A 24,763-nucleotide genomic window follows, 5' to 3' on the forward strand; every position below is an offset into this window, starting at 1 on the left:
ATCAAGAGTAAAAGAGGTGAGAGTATATATTGGACTACTGGAAAATAAATCAGAATTAATATCACCGGCATGACATGAAATTTGTTAACCTAGCAGCAGCAGTTCAATGCAATACATAATATTGCAGGGAAAGAAATAACTACAAATATATTTTTTAAATAAACAAATAAATCAATTATGTATATTGAATAGATTTTTTTTTAATGCACAAAATCAGAAATACTGTATAGTAAAAAAAAGTGAGGTAGTGTCCAAAGATTCAATGTCCATTTAGGAATCAGACGGCAGAGGGGAAGAAGCTGTTCCTGAATCGCTGAGTGTGCGCTTTCAAACTTCTGTACCTCCTACCTCAAGGTAACAGTGAGAAAAGGGCATTGTAGGTTAGTACCCAAGATGGGACTGACTAATTTACAACTTCTGCAGCTTCTTTCGGTCCTGTGCAATAGCCCCTCCATACCAGACAGTGATGCAGCCTGTTAGAATGTTCTCCATGGTACAACCACAGAAATTTTGAGTGTATTTGCTGGCATGCCAAATCTCTTCAAACTCCTAATAAAGTATAGCTGCTGTCTTGCTTTCATTATAATTACATCGATATGTTGGGACCAGGTTAGATCCTCAGTGATCTTGATGCCCAAGAACTTAAAACTGCTCACTGTCTCCCCTCTATGAGGATTGGTATGTGTTCCTTCATCTTGCCCTTCCTGAAGTCCACAATCAGCTCTTTTGTCTTACTGACATTGAGGGCCAGGTTGTTGCTCCAGCACCACTCCACTAGTTGGCATATCTCACTCCTGTACATTCTCTTGTCACCACCTGAGATTCTACCAACAATGGTTGTATCATCAGCAAATTTGTAGATGGTATTTGACCTATGCCTAGCCACAGTCATGGGTAGAGAGAGAGTAGAGCAGTGGGCTAAGTACACACCCCTGAGGTACACCAGTGTTGGTCATCAGCAAGGAGTATATGTTATCATCAATCCACACAGATTGTGGTCTTCCGGTTAGGAAGTCAAGGATCCAATTGCAGAGGGAGGTACAGAGGCCCAGGTTCTGCAACTTCTCAATCAGGATCGTGGGAATGATGGTATTAGGGGGGTGGAGTTTCAAGATGGCGACATAGACATCTGAACTTTTAGGCGCTCTTCATTTTTTAAGCTATAACCACCCTTTAATCAAATCTTTTCGTACTTAATCATATGGGTTGATATTTATGATTTATTTCTCTTTTTAAAAATAACACTGGATTTAATTTTTTCAAACTTAAAATGTCTGTACCTAAGAAATCGTCTAAAGACCCTATAACTCTCGATGCAATCTTCAGTCTTCTGGATACTAAACTTGCAAGTCTGGAAAACAAACTTACTGCGAAAATGTCGGAGCTTGAAGAAGTTGTTAAATCATTTGATATCAAGCTTCAATTGCAGGCAGCAGTTATTGAACGCCATGAAGAAAAGTTTGCGGCTCTTGAACAGATAATTTGTGAAAAAATACGTACAATCGAAACTTTGGAGCAGAAGGTACGATCGACCGCTAAAATAGTGGAGCAGTATAAGTTTAAAATCACCGATCTTGAAAACTGGTCTCGCAGACAGAATTTGCGTATTATTGGATTTCCCGAAAATCTCGAGTCTGGTGACTTAACTGAATATTTCTCTAATTTATTGTGGGAAATTTTTGCCGAGGACACTTTGCGGGTTAAACCTACTATTGATCGTGCCCACAGAGTTTCGAGATTTTCGGCTGCGAAAGACAAGCCACGAGCTGTGATTGTCCGTCTCCATTATCCTCGGGAGAAAGAGCTTTTAATTCGATTAGCTCGTCAGAAAGGTATGATTTCTCACAGAAGCAACAACTTTCGTATTGTGGAGGACTATTCATTCGAGGTAATGAGGGCGCGAATTGCTTTTAAACCGGTGATGGCGGAGGTTCATTCGATTGGACTTAAACAAGCTTTAAGATATCCAGCGAATCTCAGAATTACGTTGAGCGACAACAGTCAGCGTTTCTTTAATACTCCGGAAGAAGCGAAGAAATTCGTTGAAGAATATCGCTCTTCTAGTCCAACTTGAACTATGTGTTATGTGGAAGAACTTTTGGAGAGAAGACGCCATTCCGTTTTCGGCTTTAACTTATGAAGCTGCTGTATAGCTTTTTATTTTGGTCTGTAGACCTGGTTTTTTTATTATTATCATGATTTACAGATGCTTTTTTAACTTTACTATAATGTCTTTTTTCTTCATTAATTTTTTTCCCTCTGGATTAGATATACATGTTAAGACTTTGTAATAATGATTTATTTTTTAAGATGTTGTTTCCTCTTCCCATAAGACTTTGCTTTCCGTAAGCGTTTATTTGCCTGTATTTGAGAATGGGATGAATGTTTTGAATTTTTGAACCTTTTTTTTTATATATATATTGTAGTGGTTATTGAACCCTTTTTTAATTCTATTTTGATAACTTTTTTTTTAAAAAAAAGATTGGTGAATTTACATTTATATTTTGTAATATGGTCCTTTCAAAATGTCGTTTCTTCTTCCCATAAGTCTTTGTTTTTGAAACGTCATTTCCTTATATTTGAATATGGAATTTTTTTTAAAGGCATATTACACTATTTTAAACCAATGGTTATCCTTTTTTTTATTAATGATTTTTTGCTTTTTTATATTATTTTTTCATTTTGATTGATACATATTCTTTTTGTTTACAACCCTGTATTTATGTCTGGGTGTTATATAGTTTCTCTTTTCTTTTCATGAAGTCGCCATCTTGAAAATGGGGCTAATATTAGTGTTAGTTTGTGCGCCTGCCGCTTGGCTTTTTTCCGTGGGGTTGGGGGAGGGGGTAGGGATCTTCTTTCACGCTTTTGCTTTTTATTTTTTTGCTTTTAGTTTATGGGCCGACTTTAAATTATTAATATTGTTGAGGTGTCATGTTCTCCGGTTGCTCCTGAATCATTTTTCCTTCTTCCTGATTTATGGGTTATGTGTCTTTTTAACCTTTTATGATATACACAACTAATATTGGTATGATGGATAAGTCTGTTAACTTTATCTCCTGGAATACTAATGGTTTAAATCATCCGATTAAACGTAAAAAAATATTTAAAGTATTCCATAGACTAAATGCTAATATTATTTTTGCACAGGAGACCCATATTAGGAGGGAGGATAATCAACGCTTTTTTAGGTTCTGGAAAGGTCAACAATTTCATGCAAATTCTACCACCAAAATTAGGGGTGTGTCTATTTTTATAGACCCTTCAATTTCGTTTACACATCATGAAATTATTTCTGATCCACAGGGCAGATTTTTGTTGATAACTGGTTCACTTTTTAATCGAAAAGTGATTCTAGTTAATATTTATGCTCCAAACTTTGACTGTCCTGAATTCTTTAAACGTTTATTTACTTCCCTTCCTAATCTAAATGAATATATGTTGATAATGGGTGGAGATTTCAATTGTTGTTTGAATCCTTCAATGGATAGATCTAAACCTATTCGAATTCTTCCGAATAGATCAGCCTCACTTATTAATTCTTTTATGGTTGATTCGGGAATTACTGAAATATGGCGGTTTTTGAACCCTAAAGATAAAGAATTTTCATTTTTTTCACATGTATATCACAGTTATTCTAGAATTGATTATTTTCTTATTGATCATCGTTTATTAACAGATGTTATTGATTGTAAATATGATTCTATTGCTATTTCGGATCATGCACCTTTGAAGTTATCTATTAAGATTTCGGACTTTTCTAATAATACTAGATCTTGGAGACTTAACGCTACTTTGCTTCAAGATCCAGAATTCATCACCTACATAAAACAGCAAATTGACTTGTTTTTCTCAACAAACTATACAGAAGAAATCAACAGAGGAATACTTTGGGACTCTTTTAAGGCTTTTATCCGTGGACAAATTATCTCATATTCCGTCGGTAAAAGAAAACAGATATTTAGATATTGCTTTATTAGTGGATAAAATTAAAGAAATTTGTAAGATTTATTCCGTGACTCCTACCAAAGAACTTTATAAGAAAAGAGTTGAGCTTCAAATGGAGCATAGCTTATTATTATCTTCTTCAATTGAGAATCAATTAATTAGGACCAGGGCCAATTTTATATCCACAGTGATCGAACTGGTAAATTATTAGCTAACCAATTAAAAGCTATTTCGACTAAGCGACAAATTATTAAAATTCATAAACAAGACGGCAATCTGACTACTGATCATAAAGAAATCAATAACACTTTTCAAGATTTTTATAAATCTTTATATCAATCAGAATTTGACGGTGATCTGTCCATGATGGATAACTTCTTTAACAATTTGAATATTCCCAAACTGACAGATGAAGATCGTAGCTTGTTTGATGCTCCTATCTCTCTGGCCGAAATAGGAGAGGCCATCTCATCAATGAATTCAGGGAAAGCTCCTGGTCCTGATGGTTATATTATAGAATTTTTTAAAACTTTTTCTTCTTTGCTTTCCCCTTGGTTATGTGAAATTTTTAATGATGCATTTGTTAAGAAGAGATTACCTCAGTCTTTTTATGAAGCTACTATCTCTCTAATTCTTAAAAAAGATAAGGATCCCACTTTACGTGCATCTTATCACCCTATATCACTATTAAATGTAGATTCTAAGATTCTTACAAAAATTTTAGCTATTAGGTTAGAAAAGGTATTATCACAGATTATTTCAGAAGACCAAATTGGTTTTATTAGGAATCGGTATTCCTTTTTTAATATTAGAAAATTGATTAATATAATTTATACTTCATCACCCACAATTCCAGAATGTGTTATCTCATTAGATGCTGAAAAAGCTTTTGATAGAGTTGAATGGGTATACTTATTTAACACTTTGAGATATTTTAATTTTAGTCCTGATTTTATATCATGGATCAAACTAATATATCATAAACCTGTTGCTTCTGTTCTTACAAATAATTACAGATCTTCTTTTTTTCAATTATCTCGTGGTACGAGACAAGGTTGTCCCTTAAGTCCTTTATTGTTTAATATTGCATTAGAACCTTTAGCCATTGCTATTCGTGAATCTCCTAATATTTTTGGTATTACCCGTAATGAGAAATTATACAAGTTATCACTTTATGCTGATGACTTGTTGTTATATATTTCTGATCCTGACAGGTCTATTCCCGCTATTTTATCCTTGTTGGCTCAATTTGGTAGTTTTTCTGGTTATAAACTAAACTTGGATAAGAGTGATTTATTCCCTTTAAACGCGCAAACTTTATTGAATGAAAGGACACCATTTAAAGTTGTTGATGATAACTTTATCTATTTAGGTATAAAAATTACTAAGAAATATAAAGATTTATTTACATTGAATTTTCTACCTATGCTTTATCAAATTCAACAACTTACTACAAGATGGTCTCCCTTATCCTTATCATTAGTTGGTCGGATTAATGCTATTAAAATGATGATTCTACCGAAATTTTTATATTTATTTCAAGCTTTACCAATTTTTATTCCTAAATCTTTTTTTGATAACATTGATTCAAAAATTTCTTCATTTGTGTGGCAAAATAAAAACCCTAGGTTAAGTAAAAGGCAATTACAAAAATCTAAAAAAGATGGTGGTTTAGCTCGACCTAACTTTAGATTTTACTATTGGGCGAATAATATTCGTAACTTAATTTATTGGAAATCAGATTTGGATTCACCATTGTGCCCACAGTGGGTAAATTTAGAATGCAATGAGGCACAGGGATATTCTCTATTCTCCGTTCTGGGTTCTTCTCCTTCTGCTGATTTAGTTAAATTCAATAAACAGATATCCAACCCTGTTGTCAAACATACATTACGAATTTGGTTTCAATTTCGTAAATTTTTTACTCTGAAAAACTTTGTTCTTGATAGCCCTATTTTACTTAATTTTTTTTTCAAACCTTCTTTGACAGATCAAGCCTTTAGCATATGGAAAAGGAAAGGTATAAAATGCTTTCGTGATCTCTTCTTTGAAGGTAGTTTGATGTCTTTCGACCAACTTTCCAACAAATTTGAGTTACCTAAATCTAACTTTTTTAGATATTTACAAATTAGAAATTTTTTTACATAAAATTCTACCATCCTTCCCCAATTCAACTTCAATGGACTTTTTAGGTATGATTTTTACCTTAAATCCCTATCAGAAGGGATTAGTGGCTTTTATTTATAATATGATTATGAAGATACAACCAGAAATATCAGGTAGAATTAAACAAGAATGGGAAAAAGAACTTCAATATAATATATCAATAGAAAAATGGGAAAAAATTTACAAATGGTTAATTCTTCTTCTATATGTGCTAAACATGCTTTAATACAATTTAAAATTGTACATAGAGCTCATATGTCTAAAGATAAGCTTGCTCGATTCTATTCTCATATTAACCCTCAATGTGACAGATGTCATTCAGATGTGGCTTCATTGACCCACATGTTTTGGTCATGTCCCGCTTTACATAACTATTGGAAGGACATATTTGCTACCATTTCCTCAATTTGGAATATCGATTTACAACCTCATTTAATTACTGCAATTTTTGATATACCAAATGAGGATGATAATCAGTTTTCCCCTTCAATCAGACGAATGATTGCTTTTGTAACATTAATGGCCAGAAGGTCTATATTACAAAATTGGAAAGAAGTAAATCCTCCTACCACATTCCAGTGGTTCTCTCAAACTATTTCTTTTCTGAGCTTGGAAAAAATTAGAAGCACTATTTTTGACTCATCAATTAAATTTGAAGAAACTTGGGGACCGTTCATTCGACATTTTCATATGAATTAATTTGGTCTCTTCCAGACCTTCTCTTTACTTATTCTTGTTCAGGTATGGAGTTCCGGAGTTTTTGGCACTATCATATACAAATAAACTGTTATTATTGCCCATGTTAGTTTAGTTTAGTATTTTTTTTATATTTTTTGCCTGTATTTTTATAATTTTTTCTTTTTCTTTTGATGATTATTTTTATTTTTTTCATATAATTATTATAGGCTTGATTGATAATGTACTATGTTTTTCTGTTGATATTTTAATAAGGTATTGTTATCCTACTATTAATTCAATTTCAAGTCTTATGCATTTATAACCTATTTATTATTATATTATGTTTCTTTTATATATGAAATTCAATAAAAAGATTGAAAAAGAAAGGGAATGATGGTATTAAATGCTGTATTTTAGTCGATGAACAGCAACCTGATGTAGGAGTTTGTGTTGTCCAGATGGTCTAAAGCCGTGTGAAAAGCCATTGAGATTGCATCTGCTGTTGACCTATTGTGGCGATAGGCAAATTGTAATGGGTCCAGGTCCTTGCTGAGGCTGGAGTTCAGTCTAGTCATGACCAACCTCTCAAAGCATTTCATCACTGTAGATGTGAGTGCTACCAGGTGATAGTCATTCAGGCATCTCACATTAATTCTTCGTAGGCACCAGTATAATTGTTGCCTTTTTGAAGTGCGTGGGAACTTCTGCCCGTAGCAGTGAGAGGTTGAAAATGTCCTGAATACCCACACTACTTGGTTGGCAAAGGTTTTCAGAGCCTTACCAGGTACTCCAGCAAGACCTTACGCCTTGCAAGGGTTCACTCTCTTTGAAGACAGCCTAACACTGGCCTCTGAGACAGAGATCACAGGGTCATCAGGTGCAGCAGGGATCTTCACAGCCGTAGTTGTGTTGAGTTCATCTGATAGTGAAGCATTGCTGCCATTCATGCTTTTGGGTTTCGCTTTGTAGGAAGCAATGATGCTGGAGAGGTAGTCATGAGAGATAAAGAATGGCAGATGAACTGAATAAGTATTTTGCATCAGCTTTCACAGAGGAAGACACAAGCAGCATGTCCAGAGAGTCAGGGGGTAGAAGTGTATGTAATTGCCATTACTAGAGAGAAGGCTCTTGGGAAACTGAAAGGTCTGAAGATAGGTAAGTGACCTGTACCAAATGGTCTACACCCCAGAGACCTGAAACTGGCTTTATGGCCAAGTTTGTAGATGATACAAAGCAAGGCAGAGAGACAGGTAGTGTGGAGGAAGCAGGGAGGTGGCAGAAGGATTTTGACAGATTCAGAGAAGCAGTTTGAAGGGGGCGCGACTGCACAAGCGTGTGAAAGTCAGCCCCTGAGGCAGCGGGAGAGTTTAAAAAGCAAGTAGATTAACGGAGCAGGTGACGGAGTAGTGGGAGACAGAGTAGGAAGGCTTTGGCTCAAGAGGTTTCCGCGAGCAGAGGCTGAGGATGAGAGAGCTCAGTAACTTTAAATTCCCAGATGTCACTATCTCAGAGCGCCTGTCTTGGACCTGTCATATAAATGTAATTGCTAAGAAAGCACAACAGCTATTTCCTTCTGAGTCTTAGGAAAGTTCAGCATTTCATCAAAACCTTTGGCAAACCAACAGGTGTGGGAACATCACCGCCTGCTGCGGGAGCATCACCGCCTGGTGCGGGAGCATCACCGCCTGGTGCGGGAGCATCACCGCCTGCTGCGGGAGCATCACCGCCTGGTGCGGGAGCATCACCGCCTGGTGAGGGAGCATCACCGCCTGGTGCGGGAGCATCACCGCCTGGTGCGGGAACATCATCGCTTTGTGTGGGAACACCACTGCCTTTGAAGGGAAACCCTACAAAAGGTGGTGGATACGGCCCAGTAAAACCCTCCCAAACATTGAGCACATCTACATGAAACATTGTGTCGTAAAGCAGCATTCAGCATCAAAGGTCCTTCGCACCGAAGCCATGCTCTTTTCTTGCTGGTAGAAGGTACAGGAGACCCAAAATTCACACCACCTGGTTCAAGAACAATTACTACCCCACAACCAGCAGGCTCTTAAACAAAGGAGGATAATGACACTCATATACAGAGATGTTTCCACAACCAACGATCTCACTTTAAGGACTTTAACTTGTTATTTCATTGCTATTTATTTATGTTTGCACTTGCAGTATGTTGTCTTCTATGCTCTTGCTCTTTCATTGATCCTGTTTGGAGTTACTGTTCTATAGATTTACTGAGTATGTCCACAGGAAAATGTATCTTAGAGTTCCATGTAGGAACTCTGATATTAAATTTTACTTTGAACTTTTGAACTTTGAGAATACTCCATAAGACCATACGACATCGGAGCAGAATTAAATTCGGCCCATCAAGTCTGCTCCACCATTCCATCACGGCAGATGCCATTCAACCCCATACACCTACCATCTTGCCAGATCCTTTGATGCCCTGACTGACCAGGAAATGATCAACTTCCACCTTAAATATACCCACGGACTTGGCCTCCACCACATTCTGTGGCACAGCATTCCACAGATCCGCTCTTCTCTGGCTAATTCACTTACCTCTGTTCTAAAGGGTTAATTTTCAGGCTGTGCCCTCTCATTCTGGATACACCTACTATAGGAAATATCCTCTCCATGTCCCATCTTATCTAGTTCTTTCAACATTCAGTAGATTTCAATGAGATCACACCATATTCTGCTAAATTCCAGTGAGTACAGGCCCTAAGCTGCCAAACGCTCCTCATATGTTAAACCCTTCATTCCTGGAATCATCCTCGTGAACCTCCTCTGGACTCTCGCCAATGGCAACACATCCTGAGAATAGGGCCCAAAACTGTTGACAACACTCCAAGTGCATCCTGACTAGTGTCTTATAAAGGCTCAGCATTATCTTGTTTCTTTCATATTCTATTCCCCTTGAAATAAGTGCCAACGTTGCTTAGCCTTCTTTAACCCAGACTCAACCTGGAAAATTAGCCTTTTGGGAGTCCTGCACGAGGATTCCCAAATTCTTCTGTACCTCGAATGTTTGAATTTTCTCCCATTTTAGATAATAGCACGCACTATTTTTCCTTCTAGCGAAATGCATTATGGTACATTACCGAACACTGTATTCCATCTGCTACTTTTTGTCCAATTTGTCCAAGTCATAGAAACATAGAAAATAGGTGCAGGAGTAGGCCATTCAGCCCTTCGAGCCTGCACTGTCATTCAGTATGATCATGGCTGATCATCCAACTCAGAACCCTGTACCTGCTTTCTCTCCATACCCCCTGATCCCTTTAGCCACAAGGGCCATATCTAACTTCCTCTTAAATATAGCCAATGAACCGGCCTCAACTGTTTCCTGTGGCAGAGAATTCCACAGATTCACCACTCTCTGTGTGAAGAAGTTTTTCCTCATCTCGGTCCTAAAAGGCTTCCCCTTTATCCTTAAACTGTGACCCCTCGTTCTGGACTTCCCCAACATCGGAAACAATCTTCCTGCATCTAGCCTGTCCAATCCCTTTAGAATTTTATACGTTTCAATAAGATCCCCCCTCAATCTTCTAAATTCTAGTTAGTATAAGCCTAGTTGATCCAGTCTTTCTTCATATGAAAGTCCTGCAATCCCAGGAATCAATCTGGTGAACCTTCTCTGTACTCCCTCTATGGCAAGAATGTCTTTCCTCAGATTAGGGGACCAAAACTGCACACAATATTCTAGGTGTGGTCTCACCAAGGCCTTGTACAACTGCAGTAAAACCTCCTTGTCCTGTACTCCCTGTCCTTTTGCTATGAATGCCAACATATCATTTGCCTTTTGCACTGCCTGCTGTACCTGCATGCCCACCTTCAATGACTGGTGTACAATGACACCCAGGTCTCGTTGCACCTCCCCTTTTCCTAATCGGCCACCATTCAGATAATAATCTGTTTTCCTGTTCTTGCAACCAAAGTGAATAACCTCACATTTATCCACATTAAATTGCATCTGCCATGAATTTGCCCACTCACCTAACCTATCCAAGTCACCCTGCATCCTCTGAGCATCCTCCTCACAGCTAACACCGCCGCCCAGCTTCGTGTCATCCGCAAACTTGGAGATGCTGCATTTAATTCCCTCGTCTAAATCATTAATATATATTGTAAACAACTGGGGTCCCAGCATTGAGCCTTGCGGTACCCCACTAGTCACTGCCTGCCATTCTGAAAAGGTCCCGTTTACCCCCACTCTTTGCTTCCTGTCTGGTAACCAATTCTCTATCCACATCAATACCATACCCCCAATACCGTGTGCTTTAAGTTTGCACACTAATCTCCTGTGTGGGACCTTGTCAAAAGCCTTTTGAAAATCTAAATATACCACATCCACTGGCTCTCCCCTATCCACTCTACTAGTTACATCTTCAAAAAATTCTATAAGATTCGTCAGACATGATTTTCCTTTCACAAATCCATGCTGACTTTGTCCGATGATTTCACCTCTTTCCAAATGTGCTATTATCACTGGCTTGCCCACAGAAGGCAAAGAGTGGTTGTTGACGGGTCATATTCTGCATGGAGGTCAGTCACCAGTAGTGTGCCTCAGGGATTTGTTCTGGGATTCCTACTCTTCGTGATCTTTATAAATGACCTGGATGAGGAAGTGGAGGGATAGGTTAGTAAATTTGCTGATGACACAAAGGTTGGAGGTGTTGTGGATAATGTGGAGGGCTGTCAAGAGGTTACAGCTGGACATTGATAGGATGCAAAACTGGGCTGGGAAGTGGCAGATGGAGTTCAACCCAGTTAAGTGTGAATTGGTTCATTTTGGTAGGTCAAATATGATGGCAGAATATGTATTAATGGTAAGTCTCTTGGCAGTGTGGAGAATCAGGGATCTTGGGGTCCGAGTCCAAAGGTTGACTGCGCAGGTTGACTCTGTGGTTAAGAAGGCATACGGTGTATTGGCCTTCATCAATCGTGGGATTGAGCCGAGAGGTAATGTTGCAGCTATACAGGACCCTGGTCAGATCCCACTTGGAGTACTGTGCTCAGTTCTGGTCACCTCACTACAGGAAGGATGTAGAAACCATAGAAAGGGTGAAGAGGAAATTTACAAGGATGTTGCCTGGATTGGGGAGCATGCCTTATGAGAATAGGTTGAGTGAACTTGACCTTTTCTCCTTGCAGCAATGGAGGATGAGCGGTGACCTGATAGAGATGCATAAGATGATGAGAGGCATTGATCGTGTGGATAGTCAGAGGCTTTTTCCCAGGGCTGAAATGGCTAACATAAGAGGACACAGTTTTAAAATGCTTTGAAGTAGGTACAAAGGAGATGTCAGGGGTAAAACCAGAGAGCGTTGAGTGTGTGGAATGATCTGCCGGCAACAGTGGTGGAGGCAGATACAATATGGTCTTTTAAGAGACTTCTGAACAGGTACATGGGTTTTAGAAATCTAGAGGGCTATGGGTAACCCGAGGTAAGTACATGTTCGGCACAGTACTGTGGACCGAAGGGCCTGTATTGTGCTGCAGGTTTTCTTTGTTTCTGTGTTTCTTCCTCTCTGCCATCTGATTCCTAAATGGACATTGAACTCTTGGACACTAACTCACTTTTTTTTAAAGTACATAGTAGTTATGTTTTTGCACGGTTTTTCATCTATTCAATATACGTATACAGTATAAAGCAGGGGTCGGCTACCTTTTTGCCTCTGTGGGCTGGATCGCGTATCAATGAGCGGACAGTGGGCCAGATATATGCAATTAAAAAACTTGAAATATGGGAACTATCCATTTAAATATATCTAGTTATGTTTTGTCTCAAATTAGTGAATAACACGTGCTCGAAAATCATTTGTGCTTAAGGTTGCCTATCCCTGGTATAAAGTATACAGAATAAGATTTTTTTCTTCTATATTATGTATTGCATTGAACTGCTGCTGCTAAGTTAACAAATTTCACATCATATGCCGGTGATAATAAAACTGATTCTGATTCAATTGTGCCTGTCGAAAATTCTTAGGATTTGGAAGCCCATACCAAACTTCTTCAACCGTCTGAGGTGAAAAAGGTGCCGTTGTGCCGTTTTCACCACACAGCCAGTGCGTACAGACCACGTGAGATCCTCGATGATGTGTGTACAAGGAACTTGAAGCTGTTCACCCTTTCAGCACCAGATCCACTGATATCAATAGGGGTGAGCCTGTCTCCATTCCTCCTGTAGACCACAGTCAGCTCCTTTGTTTTTGAGGGGGAGGCTGTTTTCTTGACATCACCGTGTCAGGGTGATGACTTCCCTGTAGGCTGCCTCGTTATTATTCAATATAAGGCCAATCAATGTAGTGTTGTCAGCAAATTTGATTAGTAAATTGGAGCTGTAGGTGGCAACAGTCATGGGTATATAGAGAGTAAAGGAGGGGGCTTAGGACACAGTCCTGAGGGGCACCTGTGCAGAGGGGCAGAGGTGAAGGAGCCCAGTCTTACCATTTGCCAGCAATCTGACAGGAAATCCAGGATCCAGCTACACAAGTCAGGGTCAAAGCTGAGGTCTCTGAGCTTTTTGTTGAGCCTGGAGGGAATTATGGTGTTGAATGCTGAACTGTAGTCCAAGAACAGCATTCTCACATAAGCATCCCTCTTCTCCAGATGTGTAAGGACGGTGTGTGGAGCAGTGGCTATTGTGTCATCTGTCAATCGGTTGTGTTGGTAGGTGAATTGTAGGGAGTCCAGTGTGGATGGTAGCATGCTGCAGATGTAGTCCTTGACCAGATTCTCAAAGCATTTGCTTATTATTGAGGTGAGTGTGACAGGATGCCAGTCATTCAGATATACTACCTTGGTCTTTTTAGGTGCTGGAACAATGGTGGATGTTTTGAAGCAGGAGGGCACTCTACTTTGGGAGAGGGAGAGGTTAAAAATGTCAGTAAATACACCTGCCAGTTGTGCCACACACACTCTGAGTACTCACTCTTGGATGCCGTTGGGTTCTACAGCCTTGTGACTGTCCACTCGTTGGAAACACTTGCATACTTCAGCCTCAGAGATCACCAAGCTGCAGGTCACATCAGCTGTAGGTCTCCTCAGGGGCTCAGTGTTGGCAACATCAAATCGAGTGTAAAAAAGATTTAGCTCATCTGGGAGAAAGGCAGCAGTGTTAGAAATTCCACTGCATTTATCTTTGAGGTCTGCGATGGTGTGTTGACTTTGCCATAAGCTGCGTGTGTTTTTGGTGGAGAGTTGACTCTGAATCTTGTCCGTGGATTGTTGTTTCACTGCCTTGATGACTTTGCGCAGATCGTAGCTGTATTTCTTGAGTTTCTGTTGGACACCGGCAACGTAAGCTCTGTCTCGCGTGGTTAGTGCTGATCGCTCAGAACTGTTGATCTAGGGTTTCTGGTTTGGATAGACCCTGACCGACTCCTGAGGGACAATATCCTCGATGTACTTCTGGATGACACTCATGATCCCTTCCGTGAACTCAGAGACATCCTCATCACAGAAGGCATTCCAGTCAACGTCATCAAAGCCATCCTGTAACATGGAGACCGATTGTTGGACCAACAGTGGACAGTTTTTAACTATGGCCACCTATTGTTTCAGCTTTCGCCTGTACTTTGGCAGTAGCAGATGGAGGAGTGACCCGATTTTCCAAATGGGGGGCGACGTGAAGCAATGCAGAAGGGAGAGTAGCAACAGGGGAGTAGGCTACCTCCACGAGTGCTCACCCGGATGTGTTGGCAAAACTTCGGAGAGACTTTAATCAGTGACTCTCTATTAAAGTCTCTGGTGTCGATGAAGGCAGCCTCCAACTGTGCAGGCTCCAGGGTGCTGACAGTCTCATACAGTTCCTTGAGAGCCAGGTCAGTAGCAGTCTGTGGCAGAATGTACACCGCTGTGATAACAGCCATGAACTCCCTCGGCAGCCAGAAAGGTCTACACAGCAGCACCAGGCACTCCAGATCCGGGGAACAGCATGCACATTCCGCAGGTCGCACCGAGCACTGTTGACCATGAAGCATACCCCAACTCCTTTACTCTTCCCCGAGATTTTTAGACCTGTCCTCCCAGAACAGGGAGAACCCAGAGGACTCAATGGTATGATCCAGTATCTCATCCGCCAGCCGGGTCTCCATGAAGCACAAAACGTTACATTCCTTTGTTTCCTGCTGCAAGGAAATTCTGGCTCTCAGTTCGAACAGTTGTGGTTCACGTCGGTACCAATGACTGGGAAGGACAAATGACGAGGTTCTACATAGGGAGTTCAGGGAGTTAGGTGCTAATTTAAAGGACAGGACCTCCAGGGTTGTGATTACAGGATTGCTACTCATGCTACGTGCTAGGAAGATTACAGTTTAACACTTGGCTAAGAAGTTGGTGTAGGAGGGAGAGCATAAGATTTTTGGATCATTGATCTCTCTTCCGGGGAAGGCAAGACCTGCACAGAAGAGACAGTTTGCAACTGAACTGGAGGGGTCTGTTGTCCTATTGCTATAATTATGCTGTCGAGTATTTTATTTTAAACAGCTTTTCTGTAAAATGCAGTGTTCTGTTCAAACTTTACCATCTAGTATTTGGGTTTTTATTAAAATATAAGGAGACATTTGATCTGCTTAGGAATGTTGTGTCAGCCAGTGGGGTTTGTCTTGATAACATTCTGTCCAGTGGGATGCCGTAGAACATACAAGAGAGAGAGATTGGCTGCATCAGATTTCTAGGAGAACACTGGCTGGTTTTGGGGTCACACTGGCAGGAGTTAGTGGGTGCGGCAAGCACTTGTGGAACACCGCCACAGTTGTACGAAGCTTTTTGTGCAAATGGTTCCACAGAGGAAGTGCCGATTAGTTAGCCAGTTAGTCAGACAAAAACTTCGAAGGAAGTTTGAATTGTGGCTGGTGTCATTCAAGCAGAACGTAGGTTCAGCGCCAGGAGTAATTCAATCGAAGCACCCAACTAGCTGGCAATGAGCTCCAATGTTTATGTACATATTACAGACTGGTTTAACTGTAATGGGTGCTTTCTCTGTTAACAGTTTGTTAAGTTGAAATATTTGTAAATATACTTCCACCTTAAGTTTATGCTGGTGTATGTTCTGTCATTTCCTGGCAAATGATAACTTCGCAGAAGACAATATTTACACAACATTCACCATAATTTTCATTCCCTCAAGGGAACATTCCAGCTTTCCTGCTTGGTTGAACTTGAACCATAACGTGTGTTGCTTATTGGAGATGACCGTTTCACTGTTACCCATGCATTGCTGAGTCACATGGCTGTCAGCCAGAGATAGCTAACAAGCCTAATTTGTTACGAGCCACGGTGAGAGGGTTACAATAGCAAAACAAAAGTCTAATAAAGCAAGGTGTATAGATGCTCCTCTCACAAAATACACGAGGAACTCAGCATGTCAGGCAGCATCATCCATGGAAATGAATGTTTCGTTGAACGAATCGATGTTTCAGCCCACTGAGTTTGCTCCGCCATTCCATCATGGCTGATTTATGATCCCTCTCAACCCCATTCTCCTGCCTTCTCCCCGTAACCTTTGATGCCCTGACTAATCAGCAATCTATCAACCTCTGCTTTAAATATACGCAATGACTGGTCTCCAAGGCCATCTGTGGCAATGAGTTCCACAGATTCACTACCCTTTGGCTAAAGAAATTCTTCCTCAACTCTGTTCTAAATAAAGGTTCCTCTATTCTGAGGTCATGCCCTCTTGTCCTAGATTCCTGTTAGTTCTTGGAGTTACAAAATATAATAGAAAGAAAAACACCAGAGCCAGGGATAAACACGTTAATTTCATTTTACATTAGTGAGGCGCAAACATATGACGTGGTGTCACAATGACGTATGCCATTCCCATACTTTTACATATAACCTGTAATGAATTCTGTAACAACAAGGAATGCTTCAAACAATACATTTACAATATTACTCAAACATTAAATGCATAAGGCTCTTCCCTGCTTAGTTATAAACTCCGATTCAATGTGTCTCAACTCTACTACTTAATGTGTTGCTCTCTAGTTTGTATGCGCACACAGTGCCTTGTAAAGGTACTCAGCCCCACAGCTACTTCCACATTTTACTGCCTCAGTTTCTAAATTTTAAAAAATTGAAGTAGGATTTTTGAGCAAATCTACAAAACATTGTGCCTCATGTCAAATCAAAAGAAAAATTCCAAAACCTGTCAATAATTTACTAAAATTTTAAAAACCAAGTAAGTCCACGAGGCTGAAAAAGTATTCATCCTCTTTGTAATTACAACGCTAACTTTCTTCAGATACCATACAGTATATCATCTTACCAACTCACCCAATTTGTTGATGTAGAAAATTAGAGGATCGCCTGTTTTCAATGAATTCATAAGAATAAATACCCCCTCTGTCTATAAAGTCCAATAGTATGGTAGATTTTCAACAGAACAAACCAAAATGAAGACAAAAAAAGTATTCAAGACAAGTCAAGGAAATGAGAGAGAAGCATAGATATGGGAAAGTGTACAAAACCAACTCAAAGGCACTGAACATACCTCAGACCTCAGTGAAATCATTGTGAAAAAGTATGATCAGACCAACCACCCCCCCCCCCCCAATTAGTCACCAAAGAATGGCACGTGTAACAGAGGCTACCATGATGCCAACAGTCACTAACGTGAGCTGGGGAAGTCAGCGGCTGCAACAGGAGATGAAGTTCATGGTGCCACAATCTCCAAGGCTTTACACAAAAACAGTATTCATGGAAGAGTGGCAAGGAAGAAGCTCCAACTTTAAAAAAAGCATATCCTTGCCATAAAGACTTTACAAAGCATCACTTCGAAGATACTGTAAAGATGTGCAAGAAGATCTTGTGGAGGATGAGACTAAGATGGAACTTCTTGGCCTCATCACGAAGTGGGGCATGTAGTGTAAGTCTAATACTGAGCTTCAGCCAGCTAACACCATCCCTACTGTAGAGTACGGTGGAGGTAGCATCATGCTACAGGATATATTTCAGCAGTAGGGACTAGAAATCTGGTCAGCGTTTATGGGAAGATGAATGCTGTTAAATACAGAGAGATCCTGGATAAAAACCTGCTCACCTCTGCCTGAAAGCTTAAACAGGGGAGGAAGTTAGTCTTTCAACAGGACAACAATCCAAACCACACTGCCATAGAAATTTGACGTCCTTGAGTGGCCCAGTCAGCGTCCTGACCTTAATCCAACTGCACATCTCTGGCAAGACCTCAAGATTCCTGTCCACCACTACTCCCAAATAACCTGGCGCAGCTTGAACAATTTTGCAAGGAGAATTGGGCAAATCTAGCTCCATCATATTATGCAAAGCTGAGATTTAAGCTCATATTATGCAAAGATTTGATCAAAAAGACTACTGGCTGTAAGAGCTGTGAGAGATGGTTCAACTAGGTACTGATCAAAAGGGGATGAATACTTTTAAACTACTGACATTTCAGTTTTTCATGCTTTACAATCTTCCCTGATTTTTGAACTCTGCTGTGAAAAAAAGAAACATGTGATTCACAAATAAAATTTCTCAGTTCAATTGATAAAACCCCTGGTTGTAATACTTATTTATGTGAACAAAGGGCTGGGGGTTAAATACTCGGACAAGTCAGTGTATATACACACATGCATAATCGAGAAAGTCAGCTACAGACTGGCAAGTATGACATTGTGGCCATCTCTGAAACTTGGCTCAAGGATGGCTGCCATTGGGAGCTGAATGTCCAAGAATATAGTGTATCGAAAAGATAGGTTTGTAGGCAGAGGGGGTGGTGTGGCCCCGTGTATAAGAAATAATATTAAATCATTAGAGAGGGATGACATAGGATCGGAAGGTGTAGAGCCTCTATGGGTTGAGTTAACAAATGGCCAGGGTAAAAGGACCCTAATGGCAGTTGTATACAGGCCACCAAACAGCAGCCAGGATGTGGATTACAAATTACAGCAGGAGACAGAAAAGGCGTGTCAGAAGGGCAATGTCATGATAATCGTTGGGGATTTTAACAGGAAAGTGGATTGGGAAAACCAGGCCAGTACTGGACCTCAAGAGAAAGAATTTGTAGAATGTCTAAGGGATGGTTTTTAAGAATAGCTTGTTGTTGAGCCCACTGGGGAATCAGCTGTGCTGAACTGGGTGTTTTGCAATGATCCGGAGGTGATAAGAGAGCTTATGATAAAGGAACCCTTAGGGAACAGTGATCACAATATGATTGAGTTCACTGAAATTTCAGAGGGAAAAATTAAAATCCAGTATGTCAGTATTTCAGTGGAAGAAAGGAAATTACAACGGCATGAGAGGGGAACTGGCCAAGGTTGACTGGAAAGGGACACTAGCAGGAAGGACAGCAGAGCAGAAATGGGTGGAGTTTCTGTGAAAAATGAGGGAAGAGAAAGACAGATATATACCAAATAAGAAGAAATTTTCAAAGGGAAGAAGGACACTACTGTGGCTAACAAGTGAAGTCAGAGCCAAAGTAAAAGCAAAAAAGAGGGTGTCCAAGGAAGCCAAAGCTAGTGGGAAGACTTTTAAAAACTTGCAGAAGAAAACTAAGAAGGTCTTAGGAAGGAAAAGATGGATTATGAAAGGAAGCTGGCGACTAATATCAAAGAAGATACCAAAAGCTTTTTTAAGTATATAAGGGATAAAAGAGAGTTGAGGGTAGATATAGGACCAATAGAAAATGATGCTAGAGATATTGTGATGAGAGATGATAGAGGAGCTGAATACATATTTTGCATCAGTCTTCACAATGGAAGAGGTCTGCAGTATACCGGGCATTCAAGACTGTCAGGGAAGTGAAGTTTGCAGTGAAAATTACGACTGAGAAGGTGCTCAGGAAGCTTAATGGTCTGAGCGTGGATAAATCTCCTGGACCTGATGGAATGCACCCTCGGGTTCTGAAGGAAGGAGCTGGAGAGATTGCAGAGGCATTAACAATGATCTTTCAAGAATCAATAGATTCTAGCATTGTACCAGATGACTGGAAAATTGCAAATGTTACTCCACTGTTTAAGAAGGGTGGGAGGCAGCAGAAAGGAAACTATAACCTGTTAGCCTGACATCAGTGGTTGAAAAGTTGTTGGAATCGATTGTTAGGGCTGAGATTACGGAATACCCGGAGGCACGTGACAAGATAGGCCAAAGCCAGCATGGTTTCCTGAAAGGAAAATCCTGCCTGACAAACCTACTGCAATTCTTTGAGGAAGTTATATGCAGAGTAGACAAAGGAGATACAGTAGACATGGTGTACTTGTATTTTCAGAAGGCCTTTGACAAGTTGTCGCACATGAGGCTGCTTAGCAAGATAAGAGCCCATGGAATTACAGTGGAGTTACTAGCATGGGTGGAGCATTGGTTGATCAGCAGAAAGCAGAGAGTGGGAATAAAGGGATCCTATTCTGGCTGGCTGATTGGGTGGTAAATTGGATTAGTAAATATGCAGATGATACTCAGATAGTTGGTGTTGTAGATAATGAAGTAGGTTTTCAAAGCTTGCAGAGAGATTTAGGCCCGTTAGGAGAGTGGGCTGAACGATGGCTGATGGAATTTAATACTGATAAGTGTGAGGTACTACATTTTGGTAGGAATAATCCAAATAGGACATACATTGTAAATGGTAGGGCATTGAACAATGCGGTAGAACAGTGTGATCTAGGAATAATGGTGCTTAATTCCCTGAAGGTGGAATCTCATGTGGATAGGGTGGTGAAGAAAGCTTTTGGTATGCTGGCCTTTATAAATCAGAGCATTGAGTACAGGAGTTGGGATGTAATGTTAAAATTGTACAAGGCATTGGTAAGGCTGAATTTGGAGTATTGTGTACAGTTCTGGTCACCGAATTATAGGAAAGATGTCAACAAAATAGAGAGAGTACAGAGGAGATTTACTAGAATGTTACCTGGGTTTCAGCACCTAAGTTACAGGGAAAGATTGAACAAGTTAGGTCTCTATTCATTGGAGCATAGAAGGTTGAGGGGAGACTTGATAGAGGCATTTAAAATAATGAGGGGGATAGATACAGTTGATGTGGATAGGCTTTTTCCATTGAGAGTAGGGGAGATTCAAACAAGAGGACATGATTTGAGAGTTAGGGGGCAAAAGTATAAGGGTAACACGAGGGGGAATTTCTTTACTCAGAGAATGGTAGCTGTGTGGAATGAGCTTCCAGTAGAAGTGGTAGAGGCAGGTTCGGTATTGTCATTTAAAGTAAAATTGGATAGGTACATGGACAGGAAAGGAATGGAGGGTTATGGGCTGAGTGTGGGCCAGTGGGACTAGGTGAGAGAAAGCGTCAGCACGGACTAGAAGGGCCGAGAAGGCCTGTTTCCGTGTTGTAATTGTTATATGGTTATAAGAGGGCACAACTTCAGGATTGAAGGATGTCTTTTTAGAATTGAGATGTGGAGAAATTACTTTTAATCAGAGGGTGGTAAATCTGTGGAATTTGTTGCCACGAATGGCTGTGGAGGCCAAGTCATTGGGTGCATTTAAGGCAGAGATACATAGGTTCTTGATTAGAACCATAGAACATTACAGCACAGAAACAGGCCTTTTGGCCCTTCTTGGCTGTGCAGAACCATTTTTCTGCCTAGTCTCACTGACCTGCACCTGGACCATATCCCTCCATATACCTCTCATCCATATACCTGTCCAAGTTTTTCTCAAATGTTAAAAGTGAGCCTGCATTCACCACTTCATCTAGCAGCTCATTCCACACTCCCACTACTCTCTGTGTGAAGAAGCTTCCCCTAATGTTCCCTTTAAACTTTTCCCTTTTCATGCTTAACCCATGACCTCTGGTTTTTTCCTCCCCTGGCCTCAATGGAAAAAGCCTGCTTGCATTCACCCTATCTCAGAGGTTCCCATCCTTTTTTTGGCCATGCCCCACCTAATCATCTCTAAAATCCTGATGCCCCCTGTGGTGATATATAATTCTTATTATTCAAAAAGTGAACTCCTATTCACCTGGAGGAAGCCTAAAAGACCATTAACTTGGTTTAAACAAGCTTCCAAAGAACATGGCATTCATGAAAGAGAAAAATAAAAGAACCAAAGGACTGTTAAAGTTCTGAGGAAGAAATTACTAAGATATTGTAAAAAAAACATTAAGTGATATTAAAATAATAATAAATAAATAAAACAATGCCGATTCGTTTCTACAGCATACAAAGACAGATACACCGTTTAAAAGAGATGACGCAATGTACACACCTTCACACCACCAAGAACCGAAAGCTACTGCAAAAAGCAGCATTGGCGCGACCTCGTACGAGTTTCTTACGCGTTTAGACTCGTTCATTCGTTCCTTCCTACATCAGTCAATTCATTAATTTAATTATGAAAGCCATTTGATGGTTGTAATGATGGTGATTCACTATATATACAGTACATACGCAATTACACATGTACATACACACAAGTATTTTTATGTATGCATACTGTGTATACACATATGTATTAACTCGCACACACACTCATACTCACACAGACTTACTAGAAACAATTCACTGTTAATAACTCATTCTCAAATTGCCCCCCTTAAAAATCAAATTACCCCCCTGTGGGGCGTACGCCCCACATTGGGAACCACTGCTACCCATCATAATTTTATACATCTCTATCAAATCTCCCCTCATTCTTCTACGTTTCAGGGAATAAAGTCCTAACCTATTCAACCTTTCTCTGTAACTCAGTTTCTCAAGTCCCAGCAACATCCTTGTAAACCTTCTCTGCACTCTTTCAACCTCATTAATACCCTTCCTGTAATTAGGTGACCAAAACTGCACACAATACTCCAAATTCGGTCTCACCAATGCATTTCAACTCTTATACTCAATACTTGATTTATAAAGGCCAAAGTACCCAAAGTTCTCTTTATGACCCTAGCCAGGGCATCAAATGGTATGGAGTGAAGACAGGGGAGTGGGGATGACTGGAAGAAATGGATCAGCCCATGATTGAATGACAGAACAGACTTGATGGGCCGAGTGGCCTGCTTCTGCTCCTATATCTTATGGTCTTCTAAATTCTCATCATCACCCACTGTAGTAAACATCCTCTCCCCAACCACACTTTCAATATTCGATAGATTTCAATGAGTCTTCTTGCCTCCTCATTCTCTAAACTCCAGAGCTACAGCTCGGAGCTGTAAATGCTCCTCATTTGTTAACCCTTTTATTACCGAAATCATTCTCGTCAATCTCCGCAGGATCCTTTCCGATGCCAACACATCTTATGGCAAACAAGGGATCCAAAACCGCTGGACGTGCGTGCTCCTGGAAAAGGCAAAGTACTTTCTCAAACCCATTCTGAGTTGTGGGTCAGAGATTCCCATAAATTGGTGGAGAGACAAGCTTTGTGGTGATCCAGTTGTCTCCTGTGAGTACATGTAAACTCCTCCAGTGAAGGCGGTTGGCAGGTGTTTACCAAGTCACCACACATCCTGCCACATTGCACATTCCAGCGGGTTTATTTGTGTTAAATAAACCAGCCTAGTTCCAACACCACAATGACAATATCTATCCGGCACCTCAACCGAAACCTGCAGAATTCAGGCACACTAGAATACTTACAAAGGAAATTCGCCCGTGAATCTGGACCTAACTTCCAGCGAATAATAAACGCGCAGCGATCCCCTATAAATTAAGCTAAGGGACACTGAAAAGGGCCTCAGGAAGCGGGAAAGAGGTGCAACTTCAGCGGGGACTGAGTTGTCACGATCACACTCACCGGGTGCAGACAGGCCCGGCCCGGGGAGACGGACACACCAGGACGGGGACTGAGTTGTCACAGGCCCAGCCCGGGGAGACGGACACACCAGGACGGGGACTGAGTTGTCACAGGCCCAGCCCGGGGAGACGGACACACCAGGACGGGGACTGAGTTGTCACAGGCCCGGCCCGGGGAGACGGACACACCAGGACGGGGACTGAGTTGTCACAGGCCCGGCCGACGATCACACTCACCGGGTGCAGACAGGCCCGGCCCGGGGAGACGGACACACCAGGACGGGGACTGAGTTGTCACAGGCCCGGCCCGGGGAGACGGACACACCAGGACGGGGACTGAGTTGTCACAGGCCCGGCCGACGATCACACTCACCGGGTGCAGACAGGCCCGGCCCGGGGAGACGGACACACCAGGACGGGGACTGAGTTGTCACAGGCCCAGCCCGGGGAGACGGACACACCAGGACGGGGACTGAGTTGTCACAGGCCCGGCCGACGATCACACTCACCGGGTGCAGACAGGCCCGGCCCGGGGAGACGGACACACCAGGACGGGGACTGAGTTGTCACAGGCCCAGCCCGGGGAGACGGACACACCAGGACGGGGACTGAGTTGTCACAGGCCCGGCCCGGGGAGACGGACACACCAGGACGGGGACTGAGTTGTCACAGGCCCGGCCGACGATCACACTCACCGGGTGCAGACAGGCCCGGCCCGGGGAGACGGACACACCAGGACGGGGACTGAGTTGTCACAGGCCCGGCCGACGATCACACTCACCGGGTGCAGACAGGCCCGGCCCGGGGAGACGGACACACCAGGACGGGGACTGAGTTGTCACAGGCCCGGCCCGAGCGGGGCAGCAGACGTGGAGCTGAACCCGGAAATGCTCAGTCAGGACCTCGCAGCAAGGCGTCCATGTAGAATGCCTGACAGGTTAAAATGGAGCCGGTGAGGGTGTTGACCGCCCCTACTGGTGGGAGGACCGACATCATCGGCTACAGCTGCAGGGAGAACCAACAATCTCACCCCAGCCGGTTGGGGAACCGACTTCACCGCCCCTGCTGGTGGGAGGACCAGCATCGCCTCCCTTGGCATTACCAGGAGTTTGATAAATTGATGTTCATGCCATCAGGTTAGAGGCTACCCAAATGGAATGTAAGGTGTTGTTCCTCCAACCTAAGTGTTTCCTGCTGGAAGATTTCGGCCTGAAACATCGACTGTCCTTTTTTCCATAGAGGTTGCCTGTCCTGCTGAGTTCCTCCAG

General features: G+C 41.6%; 1 protein-coding gene across 4 annotated transcripts in view; it reads right to left on the bottom strand.

The window, feature by feature from the left end:
- golga5 (golgin A5) overlaps nucleotides 1-24,432 on the bottom strand; it is a 126,090-nt gene extending 101,658 nt beyond the window's left edge. The window contains exons 1-2 of one of the 4 annotated variants that reach the window (XM_059962843.1): nucleotides 23,719-23,743; nucleotides 23,497-23,555 (exon numbers count right to left, since the gene is read on the bottom strand). The gene's annotated coding sequence lies outside the window, so the exon portion shown is untranslated. The other 3 variants (XM_059962847.1, XM_059962858.1, XM_059962852.1) reach the window with 3 other exon arrangements.
- Between the last annotated feature and the right edge of the window lie 331 nt (nucleotides 24,433-24,763).

This window comes from Hypanus sabinus, chromosome 2, assembly GCF_030144855.1.
Source record: "Hypanus sabinus isolate sHypSab1 chromosome 2, sHypSab1.hap1, whole genome shotgun sequence".
NCBI lineage: Eukaryota > Metazoa > Chordata > Chondrichthyes > Myliobatiformes > Dasyatidae > Hypanus > Hypanus sabinus.